Source organism: Anolis carolinensis, chromosome 6 (assembly GCF_035594765.1).
Source record: "Anolis carolinensis isolate JA03-04 chromosome 6, rAnoCar3.1.pri, whole genome shotgun sequence".
NCBI lineage: Eukaryota > Metazoa > Chordata > Lepidosauria > Squamata > Dactyloidae > Anolis > Anolis carolinensis.
Window position 1 is genome coordinate 38964167 of NC_085846.1, and position 12208 is coordinate 38976374.

Consider the following 12208-nt stretch of genomic DNA (forward strand, 5'->3'; position numbering starts at 1 on the left):
ATGATTTTACAAATTAAGCACCAAAACATCATGTTATACAACAAATTTTATAGAAAAAGTAGTTCAAAACGCAGTAATGTTATGCTGTAATTACTGTATTTACGAATTTAGCACCAAAATATCACGATATATTGAAAACATTGACTACAAAAATGCATTGGATAATCCAGAACCTTGGATAAGTGAGTCTTGGATAAGTGAGACTCTACTGTACTACTTAATCATAATAAAATATATTCATCCATATTAGTAATAATAACAATGCTTAGTAAAGTAGTAGGCAGTAGGAAAAAGGGGACGGTTACATTGCATATGGCTATAGTAGACTCGGGCCCCTTCTACACTGCCATATAAAATTCAGATGATCTGCTTTAAACTGGATTATATGACAGTGTAGACTCATATAATCTAGGTTTTTTTCATATCAGGAGCGACTTGAGAAACTGCAAGTCGCATCTGGTGTGAGAGAATTGGCCGTCTGCAAGGACGTTACCGAGGGGACACTTGGATGTTTTGATTTTTTTACCATTTTTATCGGAGGCTTTTCTCATGTCCCCGCATGGAACTGGAGCTGATAGAGGGAGCTCATCCACACTCTCCCCAGGTTGGATTCGAATCTGGCAGCCTTCAGGTCAGCAACCCAACTTTCAAGTCACAAGGCTTTAACCCACTACGCCACCAGAGACTCCATATAATCTAGTTCAAAGCAGATCATGTGGATTATCTTCGATAATCTGAATTATATGACAGTGTAAAAGGGTAAAGGTTTCCCGTGACGTTAAATCTAGCCATGTCTGACTCTGGGGGTTGGTGCTCATCTCCATTTCTAAGCCGAAGAGCCGGCATTGTCCGTAGATAACTCCAAGGTCGTGTGGCCAGCATGACTGCATGGAGCACCGTTACCTTCCTGCCGGAGCAGTACCTATTGATCTACTCACATTGGCATGTTTTCGAACTGCTAGGTTGGCAGAAGCTGGAGCTAACAGCGGGTGCTCACTCCGCTCCCGGGATTTGAACCTGGGGCCTTTCGGTCTGCAAGTTCAGCAGCTCAGTGCTTTAACACACTTCGCCACCGGGGCTCCTATATGACAGTGTAGACTCATATAAGCTAGTTCAAAGCAGATCATGTGGATTATCTGATTTGATAATCTGGATTATATGGCAGTGTAGAAGGGGCCTCAATGAAGATCTGAGCAAGGTTGTTGAAGGCACTTGGGAGTCTGTCATTCACATAAATCAAACTGGACTCGACAGCAGTCATCAACAAGAAAGGGATCTCTCTACTAGTTTCCTGTCTCTGTGGCTCAGAGCGGGCGGGTGACGTCAGAGGGCGCGCTCCCGCTGGGGCGCTGCAGCTGTTTCGGGCTCACTTACTTCCGGGGTTTCCCCAGGCCAGCCTCGTCGGGGTCGCGCTGCGGAGCAGGTGAGTCCGAGCTTCCTCTCCCGAAGCTCCGCCCCTTGAGGGGCAGAAATGGGGCCAACGAGAGAGGGATCTTCCTCGGAAAGAGTCAAGGCAGGTTCTGTGGAGGGAGAGGCTGGCTGGAAGGGGAAACAGGATGGGAGAAGCAATACAAAAGGGGAGGCCGGGCGAGGGAGTGGTGAAAGGGACTTAGCAGTTTACAGTCAAACCAACACAATCTGAAACCAAAACATTCATTCTGCAGTCAGTCAGTGATTCCCAAACTCTCCTTCAGGTGTTTTGGACTTCAACTCCCAGAAGCTTCCGCTGTCTTGGTCAATCATCAGGGATTCTGGGAGATGAAGTCCAAAAGGTCTGGAGGAGCCGAGTGTTTCTATTTACACGCCTATTACACAAACATATCATCGCTTTTCCGGTGATTTGGGAAGAGCCCATAGAGAGCTGTGTCTGTAGGTTGTGATTGCCAGAGGAGTCAAATTGCAGGAAAAACAGATTCCACCTATGCATTAGAAAGAACTTCCTCGCTGTAAGAGCCGTTCCACTATGGAATTAGCTGCCACCTTAGGCCTCTTCTACACTGCCATATAAAATCCAGATGATCTGCTTTGAACTGGATTATATGACAGTGTGGATTCATATAATCCAGTTCAAAGTAGATCATCTGAATTACATGGCAGGTGCCCCGAGTCCTCTTGGAGAGATGGGGCGGGGTATAAATAAAGTTGTCATTATTATTATTATTACAGTAGAATCTCAATTATCCAACATAAACAGGTCGCCAGAAAGTTGCATAAGCAAAAATGTTGGATGATAAGAAGGGATTAAGGAAAAGCCTATTAAACGTCAAATTACGTTATGATTTTACAAATTAAGCACCAAAACAACAAGTCTGCTACTTGTTTGGGAGTGTGGCTGCACTTGTGTTGTTGTTGAGCGTGTTGGCCCGCTGCATGTTGCTGCCTAGAGAAACAGCTGTGAATCTAGGTGGGAGGCAGACTGCGTTGGATAATACAGAACGCTGGATAAGCAAAGACTGGATAAGCAAGACTAGTGTATTATTAATATTATTGACACAAAGACAGAGTATGACACAGCAAATGAGATATATATGCTGGATTTCGTATCACAGAATCTCAAGTTGAACACTTCCCAAGTGTTTAGGATTGTGTGATTTATTATTATTATTATTATTATTATTATTATTATTATTATTATTATTGTGTAGAAAGGGCCTCATGACGAAATCTTACTCTAGAACAGTGGTTCTCAACTTAAGGGTTCCCAGATGTTTTGGCCTACAACTCCCAGTAATCCCAGTCAGTTTACCAGCTGTTAGGATTTCTGGGAGTTGAAGACCAAAACATTTGGGGACCCAGAGGTCGAGAACCACTGATCTAGAAGTTTTCAAACAGAAGGAGGATGACCATCTCTTAGGGCCCTTCCACACAGCCGGATATCCCAGAACATCAAGGCAGAAAATCCCACATTATCTGCTTTGAACTGGAATATATGGCAGTGTGGGCTCAGATAACCCAGTTCAAAGCAGATATTGTGGGATTTCCTGTCATATTCTGGGATATAGGGCTGTGTGGAAGAGCCCTTAAGAATGTTTTGATTATGCGTTCCTGCGCTGCAAAAGGTTGTACTGGAAAGTCCTTGGGGTCTCCTCTAACTCTATGATTGGGATCTCAAGGAGCTGGTACCCCATTAGCTCTGTGGAATTCTGGTAGCTGTTGTGTAGAAAAAGTAGCTTTTCCCATTGCTGAGAACTGTTTCTCAAAATTCACCTCCTTGGCCCCTTTTACACTGTCCTTGTATCCCAGGAACTGATTCCAGGTTATCTGCTTTGAACTGTGTTATATGAAGGCCCTTCCACACTGCCTTTTATCCCAGGATCTGATCCCATATTGTTTGCTTTGAACTGGAATATATGAGTCCCCACTGCCAGATTTGGAATAAACAGATAACCTAGGATCCGATCCTGGGATATAGGGCAGTGTAGAAGGGGCCTGAGTCCCCTACTCCAGACAACAAAAAACAGATTTTCTCATAGACCCCATCCATACTACTATATAAATCTGCTTTGAACTGGATTATATGGTAGTGTAGACTCATATAACCGAGTTCACATCAGATAATCTGGATTATCTCATTAGATCATCTGGATTATATGGCAGTGTAGATCCACCTATAGGGATGCTTCCCATGATAGTAAATGAGTAAAACTGTGCTGAAAATCTCAACCTCCTATGGCAGTGTAGGAGAGACCTAAGACTGGGTCTATTCCAAGATCCAAACCCAGATTATCTGGTTTGAACTGGATTATATGAGTCTGCACTGCCAGATAATCTGAGATAATCAGATAATCTGGGATCAGATCCTGGGATAAAGGGCAGTGTAGATCCAGCCTAAGTGGCCAGGACGCCATTAAAATCGTTGGTTGCCAAACTCCAGAGCTTTCCAAAGTGTGTGGCAACACATTAGTGTTTCGGGTGCAGCGTGTAGGTCTGTCATGCAAACGTAATGAGAAACCTCTGAGTCTATGTGAAGTCAGCAATTGATCATATTTTGTAGAAAAAATGTAAATGGAAGGTTTTCATAAGATGTGTTTTGTCCCCATACATTTCGTTATTACGATTTACATCTGTGTCCGTGTCTCTTATAAGGGTTTGTTTAACCTCTGATTTGTTAGTAAAACCGAATTACTGTGTCGCAAAACGATGCATGTTGAAAAGTATGTCACCAACATAAAATGTTTGGAAAGCTCTACTCTTAAGTCCTTTCATCTCCCAGAATTCATAACTATCGGCCAATTATGTCTGAGGCTCATGGAAGTTGAAGTCCTCAAGACATTGAGGAACAGTGTTTAGGCTCCACTGTCATAGAAAGAGGCAGTTCTTGCAGTTCCCAGGAACTTGCTGTACTCTCCTCCCCATACCCTTACAGTCTGCAATGCCCACCTTCATTTAATTGAACTTTGTATATGTCTTGTGTACTTGTTGACCTATCAACTAATTTAAGAGTTCTTATCCATTTAATTGTATTGTACAGTATATATTGGGCCTTGGGTTTCATGACTCCCCTGGATATCAAATGGAATCCTATAGTAAAATGATGTGTCAAGCTGTGGGACGTTGAATCCATGGATACAGAATCCATGGATATAGAGGACTGACTGTATATGGATTTTGACTGGTGCTTGAATTGATCTGCCTAAGGGAATCTTGCCTATGTGAAATTAGGGAAATTGACATCATTTTGGGATAATATATATGTTTGTTGTCACAGCAGCTTCAATATAAACAGTGTTATTCAAAGTGGTGGTCCATAGATTAACACAAGTTGTTGGTCCTTGAAAAATTTCCAAGACGGAAAAAATAGGCACAAATATGACACTAGTTACAGGAATATTGGGTTGGAAATTGTTGCTTGAGACGCAATTGGCTGAGAAGTGGTATATTCCTCTTATGTCTCTTTTACGATTGTGATTACTGATTAGAATTTTTAGAAGTATTTGTATTTCAAAATTGAAATGAATTTGGTACTGGGACGAATTATTGTCTGAGATGGATCTGTCTCTGCCCTTTTCGGGACTGAAGAAGCATCTCTGGAGAGCTGAGTGCAATATAATCCCCAAAATGGCTAGTGTAAATGGAGGGGAAATCACATCATTAATATGACTATATAAAGGTATGAGTGCATAATTTTACCTTTCAGGTGATGAAAATAGATCACTGCCACAATTTTAACTTATAGTAACTATCTGGTTGAATGCTTTAGGAATGTGACAGTTAGTTTCAAATGCTCTCTGGATCATCTGAGCCCTCTGTGACAAAACTAGCAATATCTACCATTTAAAAAAGGAAAACCTCAAGTCACTTTTTGGGGCTACACTTTACAAAAATCCTCAGCCAGAATGGTTATGCTGGCAAGAGGATTCAGGGAATTGTGGTCCAGAACAGTAACGTCTTCAAATTCTGCAAAATTCATATAAAAGCATTATATTTTATTAGGTCGTTTCAAGCATGCTCTATCTGCCTTGGTGCTCTTAAGGACCTTGTTATAACAGAAGGCCAGAAAATCCTGCTTTCCACACCCTGTGCCACCTACAAAACCCATAGCGGAACATAGAAAAACACTGTCCCACTCTCAGAGATTTCTTGTCATAGATATATTGCCCAACATGTCAACACAGGCATTAGATTGTGTCAGGAAATTCAGTTCCCAACATTTGGTCATGCTTTAGAATGATCTACCATAGATACAGAACCTAAAGTTGGCCTGGATAGATCAAGAGACAAGATCTACTCTTCCATGTAGGATGGTAGAGAAAGATGGATTGATTTGAATAGGGAAAGGAGTTGTGCCGTTTTCAGGTAGATTCAGCTGCACCTTCTAGCAGTCTTAGCTGCATGTTTGAGTTTGGAACGTAGGAGTTGCAATTCAACATTATTTGGAAAGCTGCACGATTTCCAAATGCTGAATTATTTCAAGATGATTATAATCATTATTAGAATCATTATTCACTTGGGAGACTTGTTTTAAATGAGTGATTGAATTCAAGTCTGCTTTTGATGTTTCCTCACAAATCTTTTAAAATGCGCCATGCTAAAGCACTGCAGCTGACAAATCAACCTGGGTGAGGCTATACTTTGATCCAATTTGCACGTTGCTGCAACCAGGCTATACTTTGATCCAATTTGCACATCCTGCTTTACCATGGATGATTAGCATATAGGCGAATTATGTCTGATCATTCCCACTTGCAGCAGGAATGGCTAAGCACAACACGACTCCTTTTGGTCTCTGGCTTGTTTAGCATGTAATAGTGGTGTAATTGAAGCAATATTGAAGTGATAGAGTGTTTTGGTTTGAAAAAATGACAAGGCATGAGAGTAAATACAAAGATCCACCTGGAGAAAACATGTTCTTACCATACATCAAGGGAACCACTGACCACATAGGGAAGCTAATTGAAGAAACACAACCTACAGACCCACCAAGAAAAAAAAACAACAAAAAAAACAACAATACCATGTTCAGCAAAGGATAAGAGAGATCCTCTAACTACTGTAGAGGATAAGTCTACATAGACAAGAGTTCTTTCTCCCACCATGGACATTTCACAGATATATATACACCCCACTTGCCTCATTTCCAACAAATCTCTGAACAAACTTTTGATGATGCCTGCCATAGGTGCAGGAGAAACGTCAGGAGAGAATACTACTGGAACATGGCAATGCAGCACGAAAAACTCACAGCTACGCAATGATGACATTATCAGTCAGCCACTAGGGGTGCATCAACACTGTGGAATTAATGCAGTTTTGACACCACTTTAATTGTCATGGTTTAATGTTTAATAGAACCATGGGACTTGTAGTTTTACTAGGTCTTTAGCCTTCTCTGTCAAAGAGTGCTGGTACCTTTCCAAACGACAAATATTAAGATTCCATAGCATTGAGCCAAGGCAGTTAAAGTGGTGTCAAACTTCATCCATTCTACAGTATAGATCAGGAATGGGCAAACTTCGGCCTTCCAGATGTTTTGGACTTCAACTCCCACAATTCCTAACAGCCTAACAACCTACCTGTAGGGCCAGAGTTTGCCTGGTATAGATGCATTCGCAGACTACCATACTTTCTTCCCTCTCAGTTTTGTGGTATTTCTTACAGTAGCTGGGAAAATGGTTTTTTTCCCCCGAGTTACGATAGAATTTTGTCTGTTATCTTCCAGTATGTAAAATATTTTCCAGAGGCTTCATCTTGAATTGAAAGCTGTTAGCTTCACAAAAGAACTTCTGCTAGGATAGACAAAAAAGCCCTGCTGGAATTAGATTTCTGATACAAATCAGCACATCTGTTTGCTTTTTTGTATTCTCCTTCAGGGCTTGACTGTGAGGAATGTCACTATGAGGACCTGTACTTCCAGATTTATTAAAACACTTTGGGACTGACAATAGCCGGTGCTTTTGCTTGTTTCTTTCCCAACCAACAAACTGAAAGGGTCAAGAAACGATAAGAAAAGCTCACAAAAGTGTGTTATCCTTACCCACCAGCCTTAATGCAGAAACACATTGTGCAAGCTGTCTAAGCCTTTATCAGGCTTTATCAGCAGGTTCTAAGAGTGAAAAGAAAAGGAGAAGAAAAGTGGTGATCTTAGAGTCACAGGCTTTTATTGCCCTTTGTCTTCTGTCCTCACATGACCAAAAGGAGAATGACCCCTGGCTGCATAGATATGGATTCTCTTAATTGACAACGGGCGGGGGGATCAGAAACGAAGCATAAGCCAGTGACTCTAACATCATCACCATATAGTCCTGTATAATTTTCACATCTTGACTGATGAAGAAACCAGTGAAGTTTCAGAAGTTTGCATGATGTATTTCCTACAGTTTGGTTGACCATTGCTTTTTTGTGGATTTTGTTCTCTTTTGCTGCCAGGTCAATGCAACTACCCCTAAATATGTGCCCTGTTAATAACTGAAGCTGATACTATATATATATAGATGAGTGTAAGATCAACCTATGTAAGTTCAACCAACCCAAATGATGGGGAGTTTCCTTAAAATTGTAGCTTTTATGTACAAATACACATATTGTTGTGTTGTGACTTTGTTAGTTGTTCATTTCTGACTTAGATCTTATTTGTTCATTTCTGACTTAGGTCTTACTTGCTTCTTTTTCCCCTTTCTCAAATCAGCGGAAACAATCCAATCATAAACCCTGCATTCTTTCAATATCTTGATGGGAGAGGAAAAGGCCAGAATGCAACACCGAGAAAGATATAGATAATTACAAACACAGGGACAACATGTTTTGTGTTATGCATGAATGCCTTATTTTTACTCTCATGAGTTTCCCCGTTTGTCTCTGATCATGTGAGGAAATGCATTTTAAGCTGGCCTTGGCAAATTCCATGATCTCAGAGACTGGAAAATGTGGCTTTAAGATAGTGGAAATTGTGGTTTTGAAGATCAATGGGAGTCTAGAGGACTGTTTTACTCTCCAAGCTGACCTTGAAGGTCTACATTGTCATCACTAAATAATGTTTGTCTCCAAATACCTGTAGGCACTTTGGAAGGCATTTTCAGTATTTTTTTTAGAACTCCCTGGGGCACTTTAGGTCCAAGAAAGCCTTTTGTACAAGGACTTCATTTTTTTTTTTTGCTCACTTCTTGTTTTTTTTTTTTAAAGGATTTTCCTGGCCCTAAAATGTCCTGAAGGACAAAAATGCCCACAAGCTCCATAGAGGGCATTTGGGTTAATTCCTTTGGATTCCAGAAACCAAGAAAATAGCTTTGGGGACCCCATAAAGCTCCTGTGCCACACATTATGCCCTCCAGTCAAGAAAGATCTTTGATTTATTGCTATGGGAAACTCCAAACTATATCTGTAGTAATGGTTCCCAACCTTTTTTTTTTTTTTTGACCAGAGATAACTTGACAGGGATCACTTTGACCAGGGACCACTCAAAAGTATCAAAAGGGATATTAATCAGTTTTTGGTCAACTTTAGATTTGGTTTGGTTATTTGGGTTGCTAATTCAGAAACTTTCATTGGCTAGACCACATCAACTCTAGTTTCTGCTGCAGAACATATGCCATCGAGTAGTTGCCATCTGCTCACCCATAGAAAACCATATTTAATAATCTAGAGCTGATGTGATCTATCCAATGCAATTTTCTGAATCGGCACCCAAATAACCCCAGGAACAGGCCTAAAAATGAAGACACCAAAAAAATGTTTTTATTTGGACTGTGTTATTATCCATAGTAGTAACGGTGAGGTCACAGATCATATTTTAGTTCTTACGGATCACTGGTAGTCCATGAAACACAGGTTGGGAACCACTGATCTATAGGGAGGGTTCATCCCATTGTTTAGGTATTCGCATAGTTAAACTGCATTATATGGGTCTACACTGATCATATCATTCAGTTCCAAACTACATTATATTACTATGTGTAGATCAGTGGTTCTCAGCCTGGGGTCCCCAGATATTTTTGGCCTTCAACTTCCAGAAATCCTAACAGCTGGTAAACTGGCTGAGATTTCTGAGAGTTGTAGGCCAAAAACATCTGGGAACCCCAGGTTGAGAACCAGTGGTGTAGATCCAGCCTAACACTTTGTGGGGAACCTTTTAAAAAGGCAGATGAACAAAGCTGCTTTTATCACAAGTTGTTTCACCCCTTCTCAACCCTAAAGTATGAAATTAGACTTTACAAGGTACTACTTGTAATTATATTTCACTTATCTTATTCTTTTTCATAAACACCTCAGTTAGAACTACGTATAGCCATGGGTGGGGGACAATATTATCCCTTGTACTATATTCGTGATAAAAATCACTCATCTTCAAAGCTGAAAGGGAAGAAATAAATCTGCCATTGCTATCTTTGTGTAAGCGCATTTCATAACAGTCCTCTTTCACCAGGATAGAAAGTTACTCTGCAGTTTCTTTTAGTGTTATCTTTGTAATAAACAAATACTTTTTGTTTCGTTTTCATTGGACCCGATGAACCGCAGGGCTCTTGTGACCTATTGTCACTGCTGCTATTTCAATATCATTCATCATCATAACAATAGGAAAGGTAGGACTGCCCTTGATTTTTATAGTTTTCACAAAGATAACTGCTTTTGTACATCTCGAGACTCATTGTGACAACAGCACCTCACCTGGAGATGCCACATCTTTGGAGGAATAAAATGTGGGCAAAGCTGTGCATGTTTTTGAATGGATAGTAGTTAAAAATATACATAATTGGAATATATATATATATATATATATATATATATATAATTCTACAGTATAGATCAGGCATAGGCAAACTTCAGCCCTCCAGATGTTTTGGACTTCAACTCCCAGAAATCCCAGCTAGTTTACCAGCTGTTAGGAACTGTGGGAGTTGAAGTCCAAAACACTCGAAGGGTGGAAGTTTACCCATGCTTGAAGATGCATCCTAAGACATGCCCTTTTCCCAATATTGCATGGTTCCAAAAAAACATCTAGACTAGGGACTTCATACAATTTAAAAACATATTAAAGACTGAGTCTCACGGAGCCCATCAAACGATGCAAGAATATTTTCTGTCGTTCCCATAGAATTCAGTTTCTGAAGTATGTAAAAGCTGAGTTTTTTGGAGTCTGGGAGCAATCAACTTCAAAGCTAATCATTCACATAGAAACAACTAAAGGCACGAATTTTAAAGCAAAATGGAATCTGTTGGAGAAATCTCCATTTTAGATTGGTTTTGAAGGTAATTGTCTTACAGTTTTAGTGACATGAGAGTGTGCGTGTTCTTGTGAGGGGTCTGCTAATGCTTCTGCAGACAATGTGGGTCCCACTGAAAGAAGTATTTAAAAAAGACCATTTTCCCCCGTTTTCCCCGGCTCCATCTGACAAAGCCCTAAGAACAATATACCTGTTGGCATTTTGAGTCACAGGAAGTGCCTTTGATCACCCAAAACATGGTTGAGATGGTATAGTTGTACTTCTGGCCTCTTTGTGGTTTCTTAAAGACATTTGGGAAGAAGGGAAGACTAAATTAAGGAGGCCTGTGGTATAATTTAGCCCAATTTATTCTTTAAGTGGTACATAAAGTGGATTGAAGATATTTCTTCAGAAGCAATTCATCCCAGGAGTACAATACTAGTTTTATAAAAGGAAAAGGCATTCCTCCCTACACATGCGAAATGTGTAACACTAGCCAGATTGCCATTTTCCATAGTAATTCAAAAAAAAAAAAAAGGAATTTCCGAAAGTGAATACAAGTCCCATAAGCTAAATCCATCAGACAGATTTAATGGGGGGAAACCCTTTCTATTGAAATGCTCACTGTATTGTTCTCTTTTCGCAATTAAAAACCTTGCTTCTTGGCTCATGATGATGGCATCTGAGTTATTGCATCATAAACACCCCTGGACACGTGAAAGAAGATGAACTGTTTCTCATTCACCTGCATGATTAGGATATTAGTGGCTGGCTTGGGATAACCAAAACATCCCAGAAGGTTAAGTCACCAGCAACAGGAGGAAACTGCTCCTTATCCATTGTTCCTTTCATGCGTTAGTGGCAGCAGAAGTGCAACTCAAGTAGCAGGTAATTCTTGAAATACCATTTTAGCTTCAAGTATTTACTTTTTGTTAGGCAAAGGTTGCTGCTGAGGTCTGAAGAGCAAGTTTCCCCGAAGTGTTGGGTGGAATTTGAGTTAAACTGGACAATAGATATCTGTTGGTTTTGTTCTTATACAGTCAGCGTAACATTTGTTTTAACTCAGGCTTTGTGAAAACACTTGTAAAAAGAGATGTTTAAATTTTCAAGGTTCAAAATTTCAAATGTTTCTTGTCCCTACTTGAGATGTTTCAGACTAAAAAAACCCCTAACTATTGTTGAAAGGTTATGAGGGCTCTGGTCTGACTGGAAGAGCAACAAATTGGGGAAGATTCTTTAAAGGCATTTTACAGGGGGGAAAAGAAAGTGAAACAAGTTGGCTGTGCATTCTCCTTTTCAGAGAGCCACCCTGTTTGAAAGGATCCTCTCTTTAAAGGGCTGTCTGCTTGCATAAGGGTATATAAAAGTTTCTCCACATTATGGAGATTAGTTCATTTAAATTATAGAAATGATTTGCTAATTTGTATCTCAGCAAATAAATTTGCACACATACATATTTTATGCCAAGCCTTTTTTTAGGTTGATGCTTTTTTTAGGTTGATGTAGAACTTGATTATGGGAGTCTAATGAACAGGGTCTTCTTTTGTCTCACTCAAACTCTTTTTCTTGTT

The 12208-nt window shown here is 40.1% G+C and overlaps 1 protein-coding gene across 3 annotated transcripts in view; it reads left to right on the forward strand.

The window, feature by feature from the left end:
- Nucleotides 1-1304: 1304 nt before the first annotated feature.
- Nucleotides 1305-12208, forward strand: part of plekhm1 (pleckstrin homology and RUN domain containing M1) — a 45579-nt gene continuing 34675 nt past the window's right edge. The window contains exon 1 of one of the 3 annotated variants that reach the window (XM_008113199.3): nucleotides 1305-1423. The gene's annotated coding sequence lies outside the window, so the exon portion shown is untranslated. Of the gene's footprint in view, nucleotides 1514-12208 lie in introns of all 3 variants that reach the window. The other 2 variants (XM_008113200.3, XM_008113202.3) reach the window with 2 other exon arrangements.